General features: G+C 43.0%; 1 protein-coding gene across 1 annotated transcript in view; it reads right to left on the minus strand.

Annotated features, from left to right (window-relative positions):
* ADARB2 (adenosine deaminase RNA specific B2 (inactive)) overlaps window positions 1-17,528 on the minus strand; it is a 519,628-nt gene that overhangs the window by 49,831 nt on the left and 452,269 nt on the right. The window lies entirely within an intron of this gene.

A 17,528-nucleotide genomic window follows, 5' to 3' on the forward strand; every position in this document is an offset into this window, starting at 1 on the left:
TATATAACAAAACTTATGTTTTAATCTGATAACGTATAACAGTGATTTCTGTGATTCATTTATGTGCCTCTGGCCACTACTAATGACTCCATAGATAAGAACTGTCCTCTAGGCTTGACAGGTCATCTCCTATTACTGCCTTTAGCCATTTCCCTTCTTTAATAACCAGCGAAGAATTTGTCTTGAAACCGGAAAACATAATCAATTTTTTTTCCTTTCGAAAAGTGGCATTTTGCAGCTAATTTCTAACATCATCGTCCCGTTCATTAATTAGCATTTCTCGATCGTTAGGGCAATTATTGTTCTGCCTCTCTGCAATGAATCTCTTTTCATGATTAATCAGTAGTCATTATATTTTTCCCTTTCCCCAAAGCAGTCAATTACCATGGAATACTTCCCATTAATTACCAAATGTTTAAATAGGGCACATTGTACCTGAGCAGCAATCTGCTTAAGGAACCTGTGACACAAAGCACTTTGCAAAAAAAAAAAAAAAGAGGGTCCCTTTAAATTTTATTCCAAAAACACAAGCAATTTAGCTTTGGTATATTAATTTGCCTCAGAAGCAGAGCTGTGAATTAGAAACATCTTTTAATCTCATGCTAGAAAAGGCAGCCATCTGGCTGCGGAGAATTTTTAGAGAATCTTCTTCTCTCACTCTGCAAATACAGGTCATTAAAGTAATGTGTTCATCTACATAAAACTCAAATGGAATATAAAAGGTAATATTTATATACAAACAATTTAGTCCCACAATTTAAACAGTCATTGATTTTATGAAACATTTACTTTCCGACTATCGGATTTGCATATCTCCATTCGGCAATTCCTCCAAGTAATGTAATATTTGGAAAGAAAGGAATATCATTAAATACTCACCTTTTCAAAATGCTAATTGAACAATTACGGCAGCAGACGGATAATCTATGTTCTACGCTTGCCAATAAATTTTTTTTTCTTATGTGGAATGATTATGGATCATGTCTATATTTTATTTCTCTCTAATAAACTAGATTGGACGCGTAAGCAGTGTTTATTTGCTTAAGGGTTGACTACCAGAATGGTCCGGGCGAACTGGCATAAAGAGTATATAAAATATTGTCGAAACGCAGTGGAGACAAGCAATTGGCAAACTGGAGCAGTAGTCACAAAGCTTGGTTTAGTCTCCCTGGTGGGATGGCAGTAGTTTAGTCATTCGCATTAATATTTTCCAAACACAGAAGGGGGAAAAACAAGCAGGATGGCGCTCTGGCAAGAAAAGGCAATATCCAGAGAGAGTAGAAAAAAAAATGATGGAGAACTCACCTAGTGTGACTGGAATACCCAATGAGAAGAAGCAGTCACACCTAGGGTCTTGGATAGCCTTGAATTAACAATCGGGTTCCAGGTTGGCCTGAAGAAGGTGCAAACTTGGCACCGAAATGCGTTGCAACTATTTCTGTATCTACCTTATGGAATAAATTTGAGTCTTCCTGATTGGCGCCTTGTGGCAGGATGATAGGAGTTGTAGTAGATGGGAGGTATATTTCTCCCAGACTCCTATCATGCTGTGAAGCAGCTCACCTGCTAGCTAGTTAATGGCCAGCTCCAGTGGATTAAAGGGGCAATGAAGACAGACACCCCAAACTGTGGGAGATGCTATATGGTGTTGAGACCTGTGTGAGTACAGGACTTATATCTGGACTTGTTTTGCCTACATTGTTAGGCTGGGTGGGTTGGCCCACCAGTTGGTAGGGAGGGCTGTGTTTATGGAAAGTTAGAGCCCGACAGGCAAACTTTTATTCCCTGAAGTGGCTGATGTCTGTCTAACTGCACCTCAAGTTAAATATAAATGTCATTTTGAGTTTAGAAGATCCATGTCCCGGCTTCTTGCATTGAGGGGGTATCCTGCGGTCCGCATCCCGGGGGATCCCAAGGTAATTCCATTACATGCCTACAGATTCTACTTTGAATAACTGAATATTGATATTTGATCAGCCATTGATCGGATAGGTCATCAATATTGGAGTCCAGGAGAAACCCTCTAGAACAGCATTTCCCAAACTGTGCTCCGCGAGCGACAGTAAGGGGCTCCGAGAGAGGGTCTAGGTTTCCTAGCTCTACTTACAGCTATAGTGGTGTCCAGGCAGGCTTTAGTGAGGAACAGCACATGCGGTGGCATATCAAGGCAACTCACATGATACGGTTTTGGTCATGTGATCCACATTGCTATGTCACTGCAGGTCCTGTTCCTCACTACAGCCTGCCCCAAAGCTGTTGCAGCGGTGAGTAGAGCGGGGACCAATGGCAGGAGGTGGCAATGGGGGATCCTATTACTACTGGGGCTGCAATAGGGGGTCATCTACTACTACTGGGGCTGCAATAGGGGGTCTTCTATTACTACTGGGGCTACAATAGGGGGTCAACTCTTACTACTGGGTTCACAATAGGGGTCACCTATTACTACTGAGGCTGCAAAAAGGGATCACTTATTACTACTGGGGCTGCAATAGGGGGTCACCTCTTACTACTGGGGCCGCAATAGGGGGTCACCTATTACTACTGAGGCCGCAAAAAGGGATCACTTATTACTACTGGGGCTGCAATAGGGGGTCACCACTTACTACTGGGGCCGCAATAGGGGGTCACCTATTACTACTGAGGCTGCAAAAAGGGATCCCTTAAAACTACTGGGGCTGGAATAGGGGTAACCTATCACTACTGGAGCTGCAATAGGGGCAGTCCAGTGTTCAGGACCCCCCCAGAATATTTGTTTGAAGAGACCACAGCACTTCACAGGCTAGTGACGTCACATTCATTCATCACGTGGCTTGAGATCATCTGAGACCTATTTAAAGGGGTTGTCCCGCGGCAGCAAGTGGGTCTATACACTTCTGTATGGCCATATTAATGCACTTTGTAATGTACATTGTGCATTAATTATGAGCCATACAGAAGTTATAAAAAGTTTTTCACTTACCTGCTCCGTTGCTAGCGTCCTCGTTCCCATGGAGCCGACTAATTTTCGCCCTCCGATGGCCAAATTAGCCGCGCTTGCGCAGTCCGGGTCTTCTGCTCTCTTCAATGGAGCCGCTCGTGCAGAATGCCGGCTCCGTGTAGCTCCGCCCCGTCACGTGCCGATTCCAGCCAATCGGGAGGCTGGAATCGGCAATGGACCGCACAGAAGAGCTGCGGTCCACGGAGGAAGAGGATCCTGGCGGCCATCTTCACCGGTAAGTATAGAAGTCACCGGAGCGCGGGGATTCACGTAAGCGCTCCGGTAAGCTTTCTTTAGGTCCCTGCATCGGGGTTGTCTCGCGCCGACCGGGGGGGGGGTTGAAAAAAAAAAAAAAACCCGTTTCGGCGCGGGACAACCCCTTTAACTAAATGGGATTGAGCTGCTATACCAAGAACCACCACTATGAAATGTACAATACCTGGTATCCAGGGAAGAAGCCTCTTGAAACCGGTGATCAAGAGGAGTTTTGAGCACCAATCAGATATTGATGACTTATCTTATGATGCAAAGATACATTTGGCTTGTGTGAACTAAATGCATTTGAGGAGCACATATCACTTATGATACATTTCATTCTTGCAAGCTGTGCCTTTAAATTGCAAGCAGTGCCCTAACTCCCCAAGTGACTCTGAGCCCCCCTGGCTACTGTCCTACTGATCAGTTCATCCTAGGCTCTTTGTAAGGAACTTGTACTTTACAAATAAATGCAATTTAAGGGATGACCTTATGGTTCTGATGCAGCAAATAACACAGAAGATTAGTTAGCGAGTCATAAACTCTTCTATTACTTTTATTCCAGACATTGTCCATAAATCCGTAAAATGGTCAACTAGCTGGTCCAAATTCTGAGGGTTAAGCTGCTGCGGAGAGCTTACTTTGCCAGTAGTCAGGGGTGAGTGTGATCAGAGGGGGACGATGTGATTCCTGGGGCTCTTGCCTTCATCGCGGTCTGTGCAGGAGCACACAAGAATTCTCAGGGATTCCACATGTTGCAATCAACTCAACTGGAGGGAGTGGAGGTCTCGGAAAACAATTAGCTCTTGTAACAACGGGAGCCTGGCAATATTTTACCAGTGTCTGTTTTGGTCCGACTAGCGGCACCAAGCAACTCAAGGGGTGTGGAGACTTTGGGCGTCTCCGGAGCAATACAGAAACCCACACTATGCATGTACATCTCTCTGAGTTTCAAAGACAGGCTGTTACTCTTAACCCCCTTAGTGGCACGCCCGCAAAATCTCCGAGGCTTGCTGCACTCACCATGCAGTTAAACCCCGAAAGATTTCTGTGGACAGCTCTAGTGCTGAAATGCTGGCCAGGACACAGTTATTGAGCCACTGTACACGTTTGCCACTTTGAATTACCTCAGGAAAATCTCCGGGGCTTGCTACGCTGACATGGTAATAATAAACCTGCCACTGAAGGAGTTAACATTCCTCGAGGAGGAAGAACTGCGCCACACAACATGGCGCCTTGGCAATTTCTGCTTCTTCCAGCCCAAGTTCCTCCTCCTCTTAAAGAACAGGCTGAGATCCTAAGAATACAAAATTACCCACTGAATTATGATTTAAGACACACTAGAATAGCGGTTACACCCCATTACAAATCCATCACAGCCGAGATCTGTTGCGGTAATGAGTGCAACACCTTAAAAAGTCACCCGCCTGCGACGGCCGAACCACAAATCCAATAGCTGCTTATTTATAATCAGAATCAATGTTAACTGGGAAATCTCCGGAGCCAGACGGGAGAGAGAAATTCCTCTCATTTGTTCAAACACCGGATATTACAGCGCTGTTTACAAAGACTAAAGCCCTTGTCCGGTTTTCAATATCGTTAAACCTTAAGTAAATATTTTCCCCTCCGTTTGTCAATCACAGAAATGCCATAGAAGAAATAGGTGAAAGGCTTATAACCGCCATCAAGAATAAGAGACCAATACGCCTCTTCGGTAGGAGCCGGTCACAACTGAGGGGCGCAAATACATATTATTAGATTGCTGAATTAGGTGTCGTACAGAGCAGAGGCAGGAAAACAACATCTCCCAAACGACACCCGTAGAACTATAATGATGGACATCAGGGACACTTTACTTTATGTGATGTAAGGCCATATTGTTCCCTGCGGTGGAAGCTTAACCACGGTGCATCATACAATCCCGTAACCTGCTGCAATCAACATATGCATAACGATCATAATATATTTATACGGCATTACTGTTTGTTAATTAAGGATTATTACAAAGTTTATGCATGACTTTCCAACCCTTTTTACTTCTCCTCTACAAGAAAATTTGTAAATAGCTTGTAATGATGAACTAGACGGCAAAATTGGACTTCCCCAATAGTAGTCGCTTTTTCTGGGTACTAAGGGTATCTCCCATATTCAAACACCCCTGGGACTTCTAGCAAGAGCAAATTTTTAACAATTGGATAATCAACAGAAAATAAATATGAAGCATGCATCAACACTAGTAGGTAATCCAAAACCAGGAACTTACCTAAGCATTTGACACCGTGCCGCATAATAAGCTGATATATAAAATGAGACAGCTCGTACTGGGTGAAAACGTGTGTATATGGGTAAAGAACTGGCTCAAAGATAGAAAGCAGAGGTGGGTAATAAATGGTTCATACTCTGATTGGGCCACCATCACTAGTGGGGGGCCACAGGGTTCAGTATTGGGCCCCATTCACTTCTATATATTTATCAACGACCTGATAGAGGGGCTGCACAGTAAAATATCAATATTTGCAGATGACACAAAATTATACAATATAATTAATGCAACGGAGGACAATGTACGGCAACAAACGGACCTGGATAAGCTGGAGGCTTGGGGAGAAAAATGGCAAATGAAATTCAATATTGATAAATGTAAGATGATGCACATGGGGAGGAGAAACGGATGTCACCAATATTCACTAAATGGGGTACTGCTAGGGAAAAGTGATATGGAAAAAGACCTGGGGATACTAGTGGATTGTAGACTAAACTGGAGTAACCAATGCCAGTCAGCTGCTGCAAAAGCTAATAAAGTCTTGGGATGCATTAAAAGAGGTATAGGGGCGAAGGACGAGAACATTATCCTCCCATTATATAAGGCACTTGTCAGGCCTCACATGGAATACTGCGTACAGTTCTGGTCACCGGTACTCAGGAAAGATGTTGCAGAGCTTGAGGAGGTTCAAAGAAGGGCAACTAAACTAATAAATGGAATGGAAGGACTGGAATACCCAGAGAGGCTATCCAAATTGGGATTATTCACCCTAGAAAAAAGACGGTTAAGGGGCGACCAAATAACTATATATAAATACATGAGGGGACAATACAGGGATCTCTCCCATGATTTATTTATACCCAGGACTGCGACGGTAAGAAGAGGGCAAAATCTCATCCACTTTGCTGCTACAACTACTATAAATTCTGCAGCAAATCCGCTCCGTAAAGTAATAGTAGCCCTCTATATTGGTGGCCCGAGTAGTAATAGTGTCCCCTATATTGGCCCAGTAGTAATAGTGACCCCCTATATTGTTGGCCCCTCAGTAGTAATACTGACCCCCACAGTGGCCTCAATAGGTAATAGTGTCTCCTATATCTTCCTCAGATGTAATAGCATCCCCTATATTGTTCCCAGAAGCAATAGAGACCCCTATATTGGCCCCAGAAGTAATAGTGACCACTATATTGGCCCCAATAGTAATAGTGACCCCCATTGCTGCCCCAGTAATGAAAGCGTCCCCCTTTGTAGCCTCAGTAGTAATAGAGCTCCCCATTGCCACCCCAGTAGTAATAGGGTCCCTCATTGCCACTCCAGTAGTAATAGGGTCCCTCATTGCTGCCCCAGTAGTAATAGCGTCCCTAGTTGCTGCTATGCTCTTCAGATGCAGGGAGAGGTTTAGCAGAGCAGATTACAATAGGGGCAATTGGGATGGCCGTGGCCCCCATTTGAGTCTAACCCCTATTATGATCTGCCATTATTCCCAGCTCTACTCACCCCTGTAGTGGTGTTCTGACAGCCTGCTTTCAGAAAATCAGCATGCAGGATCTGTGGTTGGCATAGACCATACCATCAAATGACCGTACCCGGCTCGTGTGATCCGCGATGCTATGCCGACCGCAGGTCTTGCATGCTGATTTTCTTGGTACAAATTATCCTGACACTGCTACAGGGGTGAGTAGAGCGAGGACCTATACCCTCCATCAGAGCCCCTGAGAAGCTCTCGCAGAGCCCTTGGGAGCACACTTTGGGTAACCCTGCTCTGGACCAACATGGTAGGGTGGAAACAGGCTGAACTGGATGGAATGAGATGATGGCACAAATGGATGATGATGGTAGTCAGATAATGGAGCAGATAGTTCACGGAAGCAGAAATAACAACCTAACAATAAGTGATCCTAACCATAGCTTTCCATAAATCTTTCCCTAAATTATCCTAGACACTGACCCTAACACCAGACACCACTGTCCCTGAGTAAGATGTCCCTAATGGAAACCCTATCTGAAATGTTTTCCTTGACTAACAATGAGTAGTCACTAAGATCCAAAGACAAGAAAACCAAGAACAGAACTGAACCATGAAGCAAGACAAAACAGATACAAACAGGAAGTCTAGAAGCAAGGGCTAGACTAGAAATAACCACATGAACAAGAGCACCCTGACAAGAAGCAAGTTAGACTATGAAGAAATGACTAGAAACTTACTAGAAATACTTGATATAAATGCACATATCTTAAACTATAACCAGCTAACCAAATCGGGAACTTCTCTGCAAACAAGCCTGAGCTGCGGAAGGGTGGTCAGCGGACCCACTCTAATGAATCAGCTGTGAGACAAGAGAGTTCCTGTTGATCATATCATAGTCTTCGTTAGAAAAATATACTAGTGTTTTGAATCTACAGCTCTTATGAAGACCTATATGTGTCCCAACAAACCAACCTAACATTGCAGTCATACTCCCATCCATCTGTTGCCCACTAATTGCTAACTTTCATTTGGTAGATTAATGAGAAGGAGGGCACAGATGGATCGGAGTATGACTGAAAGATCAGACAACACATTGGTCTTCATTCGAGCTGTAGATACAAAACAGTAGGCTACTTTTTATCAAGACTATAGGCAAATTTGCTCTAATTTTTTTTTTAGATGTAGTGCTATTGGTATTATTAAATAGAGTCTATAAGCTTCTATGAGCCCCATAATCTAAATTTGTAGGCTTAAAGGAGGTAACATGCTGAGTTCAGGGATGTGGGTTTTATTCTTACTTTCTCTGCGGTTCCCTTGTTGTGTGCTGTTAAAACCGTCTGCAGTGTATTCCATGGACTACATGCCGTGCACAGAAAATGAGAAAACTAGTCATCTCATTCTATGTGCGCACAAAAACAGTCCACCGGAGGCATTCGGGGGCAGCTTTGACAGCACAGATTAAGAGAATGGTGAGGAAGGTAAGTATAATACATCCCCAAACTTAGCCTGTTGGTTCCTGGGAGCGCATACGTTTAGCTTAGGTGGCTCACATAAACTGACAGATCTTATTTAAGTACCTCACACTTATTTTGCAGACTTGTTAACACAGTACATTTTTCTTCAACTATTGTCTGTGTTCTATGAAAAACTACACAAACTAATAACCAGAGTTTGTACGTGCCCGGAATGTAGAGGGGTCTAAAGACAATTATTTATGAAATCTAAAAGTGGGGACCCTTTAAGAGATAAAACTTGACTTTTAATAATCAAGTTAAAAAAGAGAAATAGAGACCCTATTCTAATCTAAGTGGGGTAACCGCCCTAACAAGGGCAATCCCATTCTCTGATTTAGGATTTCAGCCAAGCTGCTGAATTCTCCAATTGGAAAGTGGGATTGCCCTTGTCAGGACAGCTAATAGCATATTAGTATTACAATAGGGTCTCTCTTCCTCTTTTTTAACTTTTTTAACGTAAGTTTTATCTCTAAAAAGGTGTCCACTTTTTGGTGTCATGAATTATTATCTGTGTTCTGCTGGTGGGTCTGCAGTACACAGAATATGCACTATAAATGATACTATTGTATATACACTACAGTTGGTACTATCACTATACTTATACAATATGTCTGCCACTATTATATTTGCACCAAGGCTGATAATGTTGTATATGTACTACAGCTAGTACTATTATTTACATACCATTACTGGTGTTTTTATACGGTATATAGACTTTGTCTGGAGTGATACAGGCCATCAGACTAGTATAGGTAGAATGTAAGCTACTATTATAAGGGTAATGTCATGTCTGGTTCAAAGGATTCATACAACTGGAGGTGACAAATCATGAAGGAAAAGACAGGATTGAACCAGTAACCAATAATATGGTCCTTTTTACACAAGCAAAGGATGCCAGGGTAATGTACAGAGAACTTGAAGGACCAATTTGCCAGATGTGTCCTAACTGGGCTGGTCCCTCAGGTGGAGCACCCACCTCGAAAAGGGTGACCCCACTACAGGAGACAGACCGATACCAGACTTACTGGTGACAACTTCACTGAACCCTAAAACAATGAACCTAAATAACCTGAAGTAATAAACTAAACCCTAATAATTAAGTTCTAGAACAACTAGGTATTTAAATACCAAATCCTCTGACCCAGCAAATGGCCAGCATACAAACAGAATAACTGGCGCTCTTAGAACTAAGGGGCTGGTTTATATATTACACATTAAGCACTAATAGGTTGATTGGGTTAAAAGACAACCCAGCCAACCTATCAGCATTTGCACCAGCACTGAATGGCAGTGTGCACGTGCCGCCTGCTGCGTCAGGTGGTCTGGGGTGCTCTGCTGACGCCGTGACACGTACTAATATAGCAGGTAGTATTATAGAACGCTAAAAATATAAGCCCTAACTACTACAGTTTTGGCTTCCGATACCCTGACAACAACTCATTTTGCCTGATGAAGCCAAGGTCAGCTAAAGTAGTATTATGTGGCAGCTATCCAGATTACTACTGTAGTACAAGCACGGTCCAAGTTAGTCCAAGCTTGCCCATACTGGCTCATAGAGTGTGACTAAATGGACTGGGTTTATCTTTACAAGACAATCCCTTTAACTGCAAGTGATTTGGTTTTGAGTCTAATGCAGAATTTTAGTAATTCTATGACATCCTTGGCGCCAAATGTGCAAAATTGTATCTACAGCTACCAAAGACTCAAAAGCCACGGCAGAGTCTTGGGATAGATGGTAGTATTGTATGGGTAGCCTTAAAGCATTTCTTCCTAAGGTTTTTTCCATCCATACGTTACATCATACAGCAATTCACAAACCATAGATGTGTATAAACCACATAGAAAAAGTGAAGAATTAAAAGAAGATTTGCATCTGCAGCATCTAGTACAATTGTAGTTTAACTGCTCCATTAAGATAATACAGCTGCTTGCAGTACAATCTGGGTCTGGTTCAATATTATAAAGTCTGCTATTCGCACCTGCCAGCAAACTTAATCATGCGGGAAGACACTTCCAGTAAGGCCGTGCTCAACTCTGCATCACGAGTGCATCAGGCAGCATAAAACCAAGCCGGGTCATTTACAGATTGCAGAGCAAAGAATAACATGGGTTGTAGTTTTACAATAGCCAAAACTTTGTCAAAAACTTTACTGGAAGCAGCATCCTGGGAAATACAATAAAGAATTGCAGATCGGCTACTTATATGACACAATGAAAGACTAACGGTTGCAAATCTGATGTCTTTGGGATGAGTTTACATTACTTTTAACATTGGGCAGTGTCTTCTATACCTATTTAATGGTATGGTATATGTAACACACTCTGGACATATGTATGTAAAATACAGTAGAATGTGCGTTTTAGCAAAAACGTACATTTATTTTCTGCCATCCTGCAAGCTATTTGATCCGCCTCGAGTCATAGCGGCTGGCCGCTGGAACCCCCAATCACAACATCTGCTTTTTATACACACGCCCTCCACAGCTTGGCCCTGCTATTGATATCAGTGCAAGCCGCTGTGAAATCCATCTGTTACTGTGCGGCGGTTGCTGGTCCTCCCGGGGCGGCGATGTGGGAGATCCCGCGGTCAGGGCGCGTCCCCCTGGCTTGTTGTCCGGCTGCCGAGGGCGCGTAACTGTGCGTGCGCACCTGTGAGTGCAGCTGCCGTGCACAAGCTCCCTTTTATTATGTTTATTATTAAGTTGGCTTTCTCCCTCTCTCCACCCCTGCGCGGAGGCTTTTGTTTAAAGGTCAGGCAGAGACTGGCAAGCACTGCCAGTTATTGGTTTCCCTCAGTGTGCTAGCTAGTCTGCCTTTGTTTGTCTCCTGCTTCTGTCATCTTGTCTGCTATACTTAGCGATTGTCCACCAGGTTTTTCCATCTACCTCAGTTCTGCTTTGTATTGTTCATGTTGGTTATTTACATCTGCCTTTTCTGTTGGTATTCTACCCTTCCCATCAGGTACGCCAGCATCCCCTTTTGGTCACTAGTGAGAGTAGGGACCGCCGCCCAGTTGCCCCCCTGGGGTTAGCCAGGAGTGGAAGCAAGAAGGCAGGGACAGGGGTTGTGGGTAATATCTAGGGAACCCGGGTTGGCGTATCAAGGGTAGTATATTGTAACACCAGCACTTGATTTGGCCGACCATCTGTCCCAGTGGGTAATGGACATGTGCACTGAAGTTGAGGTGTATACACCTTGACCTCATTGGCGTATTGCGCATCCTTGGGAAGCCAGTGCAGCAGAATATCATGCCCCTTGGTTCATTGGTCTAGTGCTTGTTCCGGGAGGATCCAGTGCACATTGCTTTAAAGTGCACGTCCGTTTCCCACTAGGACAGAGGGACGTACAGTGCACATGTGGGATTTTATTGTGGCTTGCACTGATATTGGCAGTAGGAAAAGGCAGACGGCCTGTAGTGGGAGTGTTGCATAATAAGAGGACAGTGTGATTCGGGGTTCCAGAGGCTAATAGACTCAATGCCGATCAATTAGCTTATAGGATGCCAGAAAATAAAAGTACATATTTGCTATAAAGCACATTCTGCTGTTTTTACACACATATATCCAGAGTTTGTTACACATGCTAGGTGGTGCTTTGGTGTCGGCTCATGATTGAAAAATATGCTAACAGAATCCTTTTAAAGGGGTTGTCGGTTCTGACAATCTCAAAGGGTCCCACAAAAATAAGCTGATCACTGGTCATCTCCCTAGCAGCACTTCCAGTGATCAGCTAAATCTGTGGGATCCCTCGGCAAAAGCTTAACTATCCTGAAGCACCATTACTGGAGAATTTTTGACCCTGTTCTCTGATCCGACTAAGTGATGGAGGATCAAAGCAAAATACTCCCCCCCCCCCCCCTTCCCGACACACACTATTAACTCTGAATTCCCTAAAAGGGTATATGAGCTTTCTAAAAGTTATGTCTGACCACTAATTTAATCCCAAATCTATATTTAGAAACTAATAGGTATATGTAGATACACTGGCCACCTTATTAGAGACCCCCATCTAGTAGCGTGTTGGTCCATTGGCCACCTTATTAGAGACCCCCATCTAGTAGCGTGTTGGTCCACTGGCCACCTTATTAGAGACCCCCATCTAGTAGCGTGTTGGTCCTCTTTTTCCCTTCAGAATTGCAGCAATTCATTGTGGTGTAAATTCCACCAGATAATGAAATCATTCTGCAGGAATATTGGCCCCTGCAGACAGGAAGCTTCTTGTAGATGCCACAAATTGGATGGAGCTGCTGACATGATCTGACCAGCTGGCAGGAAGGGGTCAGCGATTCATGCTGCTTGCATCAAATTCTGACCTCCCATCAGCACGGTGCAAACAGAAATCTGGATTCATCTGACCTGGCAATGTTTTTCCACTGCTCAAGTGATATAATTTTTGCGTTCTCTTGCCCACTTTCCACAGTGATCAGAAGATTAATTGAAGTGATGGTCATGCATGTTAGTGCAAACCAATAATTGCTATACAATATTGTTAGGTTCTGCTTCTGGGACTTGTAGTACTCTGGGTTCCAGGAGCACATCTGCACAGGCCTGACACTACACACAAAGCAAGCCGACAAGATACTACTCATACAGCAAGCTGAGCTGACACAAACACAGGCAGACCAGACTGAGGAAATACAGCTTCCTCTTGCAGAGGGGCTGGGGTATATATCTACCCCCCAACCCAGGGGATTGGCTGACCAGAACAACCCCACCTAGCCAGCTCAATTAACCCTGACCTGTGCAGATGTGCTCCTGGAACCCAGAGTACTACAAGTCCCAGGAGCACAACCTAACAGATATGCTATTGGGGTCCAAATTTAATGTTAGAGGTAAGCTGAGCTCAGGAGACTAACATTAAATCACAAAGCATGGGATGTGATCCAAAGTAATCTGTTTATTGATTGACAGACAACAGCTTTTATAGAGGCACATGATCTAATTACAATAATACAAATCTATTATAATTCATTTATTACCATTGGTCAAAGAAACATAAACATGCAAGATAAGGAATTTAACATCTAAATTGCTGAAGGAAAAGCAGGGCAGAGCAGTAGAATCCTACATGATTAACTTCTCAGTATACAAAGATACTTTAATTACAAATAATACTTGTTTAGATAGAGACAGGAGAACAGGGCACAATGACCTGAGACCTTCAATCTATGGCCTTGGAATGTTCTAAACATTGAGGTCCCTTCTTATTCTTCAATACATTTTAGCAAATCTTGTAAAAGGAAAAGATCAAAATAATTGACACAGGAAATGGCTACTTGCTCCCAAAATGGCTGCGCATGGGGTAGAACATAGAGTCATATTCATTTCACTAACACACATGCACAGCGCTGAGCCATTTATCTTCAATGTCATAGCAGGAAATATCCGAACACTTGAACTCAGTGCAGTGAGCCCGCAGCAAGAAGAGGGCGACTTGGGACCTTACTCCCAGGATAGGTGGGGGTCTTAGCAGTGAGACCCCCACCAATCAGACTTTGATCACCTACCCTATGTTTAAGATAACAACAGCTTTTTAATGACTTTAAATAACACAAAGTTATCACATTCAAGTTAAACTTGGCTATGTATCTGTAGACAAGAGTGTAGAAATGACAGGACATCAAAAACAAACAAAAACAAAAACACACTCCAAACATAACTAATATTGTACATTGCACTCAGTAAAATTATAGTAAAAGCAGAAATCTCCATGTATCCATTATGAAAGAAAAGTAGCAGATGTTAGTATGTTTTTTAAAAAGACAAGAGACGAGAAATGTGCCCGGCCAAAGTAACGCCGGATCAAGTAAAATGGATTTTGATATGTAAACAGCTAAAAGCTAAAAGAAACAGAGTTTGATATGATGTCCTGCAATGCGGGGTGGATGGGCTACAGGCAATGTACTAAACTACTAGCGTCCATCAGGCTTTAACCAGAGTGACATGGAGTTGGTGAAAATCACTGGGAGGAAGAAACCAGACTTTGTTCCCCATGTGATTTCTCTGGTACAATCAAACTGTCTAAAGCAATCAGAAAGGGCTAAAAACATACAAAGCCTGGAAGCACTATGACCTACTGTCATCGAAGAAGCTTCTACATGAAACATTAATCCTCTCTTGTAACCCACTAGTTTTAAGAAAAAGTTACATATTTTTTGTATAAATAAGAACTCTTGAGAAAGGAGGAGTTAAAGTGGCCTTTGAGGGACCTTTTCATGCTGGAGAGAATCGGTCGCATGGAGAACCACACGTTACGGTAAATTCTGCACCAAAATCCACAGGCTACCTGCAGATTTTGAAGTGGAATTGAATATGGCTTAAAACAAGTCTGCCATTCTGCATCAAAAGCTGCAGTTAGACCTGTGGATTTTGGTGTGGAATTCCATCGCAGCGGATTTGGTTGCGTCTTGCGGTGTAATTCCATCTACTCTGAAAGGTCCCTGACACTGCCAGATTTTCTGATAAGAGCGTTCACCTAAATGTTTTTTGCCTGATCATGTAGACCTGCAACGAGCCGAAATATTGTCCCTGAAACATGATGGACTGTGTTCAATGTAACACAATGTACCCGGCTACACCAAGTCTCATGCTTGTTCTTTGCTCATTCTTGTCATGCCCATAAACATCTCAAAAGGTTTATCTAACCTTGTAAAATTGACAGCATACCCTCAGGACAGGTTAGCAATATCTGATTGGTGAGGATCCATTGCTCAGAATTCCAGCCAGTCTGATGCGAATCAGAGTGCGGCAGCCTCTTCAACATCTGAGCACGATCATGCTCATACTGTTGAACGCCATATTATTGATACTGGCCATTCCACTTACTACAGGCTTGCCCCATTGGCACCTTCTTGTAAGGCTGGAGGAGGTGGAGTAATGGTGTGGGGAAGGTCTTCTTGGCACACTCTGTGCCCAATGGACACCACAATTAATTGCTGCAATTCTGAAGGCCAAAGGAGGTCCAATGGGCTACTAGATGGGGTATCTAGTAAAGAGGCCATTCATTGGATACTATGTTCAGGACAACTAACAGGAACTTGTGGCTTATCACGTTGTGCAGTAGTATTGCCGGTTGCTGTTTTGTACGTTATTGGAGTCAGCATGTTGTCATGTATCTCTGACATAAAGCAATATGCTATATCTGTGTTGAACACAAACAATTTCAACTGCAGCAATAAATCATGGACAAATTGTTGATGAGATGGGAATACTCGGAGATCGCACCATGGAAATATATCAGAAAGAATCAAGTCTTGATTGAACGAAACCTGACGCTAGGTCTATCTTTTCTTAAAATTAGCACCCGTAAAATACATTTTATGGATAAACACTGGTAAAACATGGAATTTCTCATCGTAATTACTCATTATGAGAACAATTTCCTGCCACATATGACTTTAATGGTACAAATCTGTTGGTCTACAGTCACCGAAAGAGGGAGATTAGTACACTAAACTTAAAGGGTTTTCCAGGCAGATACTATTGATGATGTATCCTCAAGATAGTTATCAATAGTTGTTCGGCTAGGGTCCACTGCTCGGCACCAGGGATGATCAGTGGATCATGCGCCAGCTGTCATTGCCACAATACACCGAGGTATTGAGTAGAAGCAGTTAGCTCTGACGCCTGTGTAGTGGCTGGAACTCGTTATTGTAGCCTGCGGCCGCGTTATTAGCAATGGCAGCTGCGCTTGCAATTACCAATGCCGGCCACTACACAGGGGTTGGAACTAAGTGATTCTGCTTCATACCCCTGTGTGTTGCGGTGCTGAGAGCGGGTGCCTGATCAGATGATTCCCGAGCAATAGACCCCAGCCAACCAACTACTGATGACCTATCATGAGGACATATCTATCATCACTAGTATTTGCCCATTTTGGGTTACATACAACTTTGTGATTACTTTTTATTAAACTGTTTCTTGTCAACCAAAAAAGCGCCATTCTGGCATTGCGTATTCTTTTTTCTGATGATATAAACAAGGTGGGATAAAGAATGTGTTATTTTACTAGATTGGACTTTTATGGATGCAATGAGATCAAATATGTTTCTATTTTTTTTCTTTAGATTTTTTACTGTAAATATGGGAAGAGAGTTAAAAAAATAATAATAGTTAAATACTTTTAAAATTATTTTTTTTGGACTTATTTTACTTATTTTCATTTTTTAAAAATCCCTTTAGGGGACTTGAACTAGCGATCATTTGATCGCTTATACAACATACTGTAATACTTTAGTATTGTAGGATATTTTTTTTCTGCCGGAATTCTATTAAGTCCTGCCACAGACATGTCTTAATAGGCCAAAATACAAAGCAGCTCTGGGAGCCATCAAAGGCCACAGGCTGCCATGACGCCCAAACACCACTCTGTGATCTCATTGCATCATGGCCGTTTGGGCATTTAGATGCACAATTGGGACATTTGAATGTCAGAATTGACAATGGCACTCAATGGATAACTCGGATCATGGCTGCTACAGCCGGTTCTCCGCTGTGAAAGTCATCTGACACCGCTCTGTATGGAACACGCTTGGCTTTCAAGCCCACTCCCTATGAACCTCGTGCACACCTGCCATACATGTACTTGGTATATAACCCAGAAATTAAGAAATGCAGGTATTTAAATATAGTGGGTGCAGAGGATGCAATCACACCTGAGCCCAGAAGTCTTAGGAGACCCATTTTCTCTTCCCCAAGACCAGTACTTTAAATCAGGGGTCCCCAACTCCAGTGCTCAGGGACTACCAACAGGTCATGTTTTCAGGATATACTATGAGGAGAACACCTGTGGCAATGTGTGAGGCACTGACAATAATTACATCACCTGTGCAATTCTGAGGAAATCCTGAAAACATGACCTGTTGCTGGTTCCTGAGGACTGGAGTTGGGGAACACTGCTTTAAATGAAGCATTATATGTGGGGGCCGGTTACAGATCTTGCATTAGGGCCCAGGAATAAAGGAATGAACACAAAATAAACTGGCATTAAAAGTTGGACATTAAAGGGGTTGTCCCGCGCCGAAACGTTTTTTGTTTTTTTTTCAATAGCCCC

Source organism: Eleutherodactylus coqui, chromosome 12 (assembly GCF_035609145.1).
Source record: "Eleutherodactylus coqui strain aEleCoq1 chromosome 12, aEleCoq1.hap1, whole genome shotgun sequence".
NCBI lineage: Eukaryota > Metazoa > Chordata > Amphibia > Anura > Eleutherodactylidae > Eleutherodactylus > Eleutherodactylus coqui.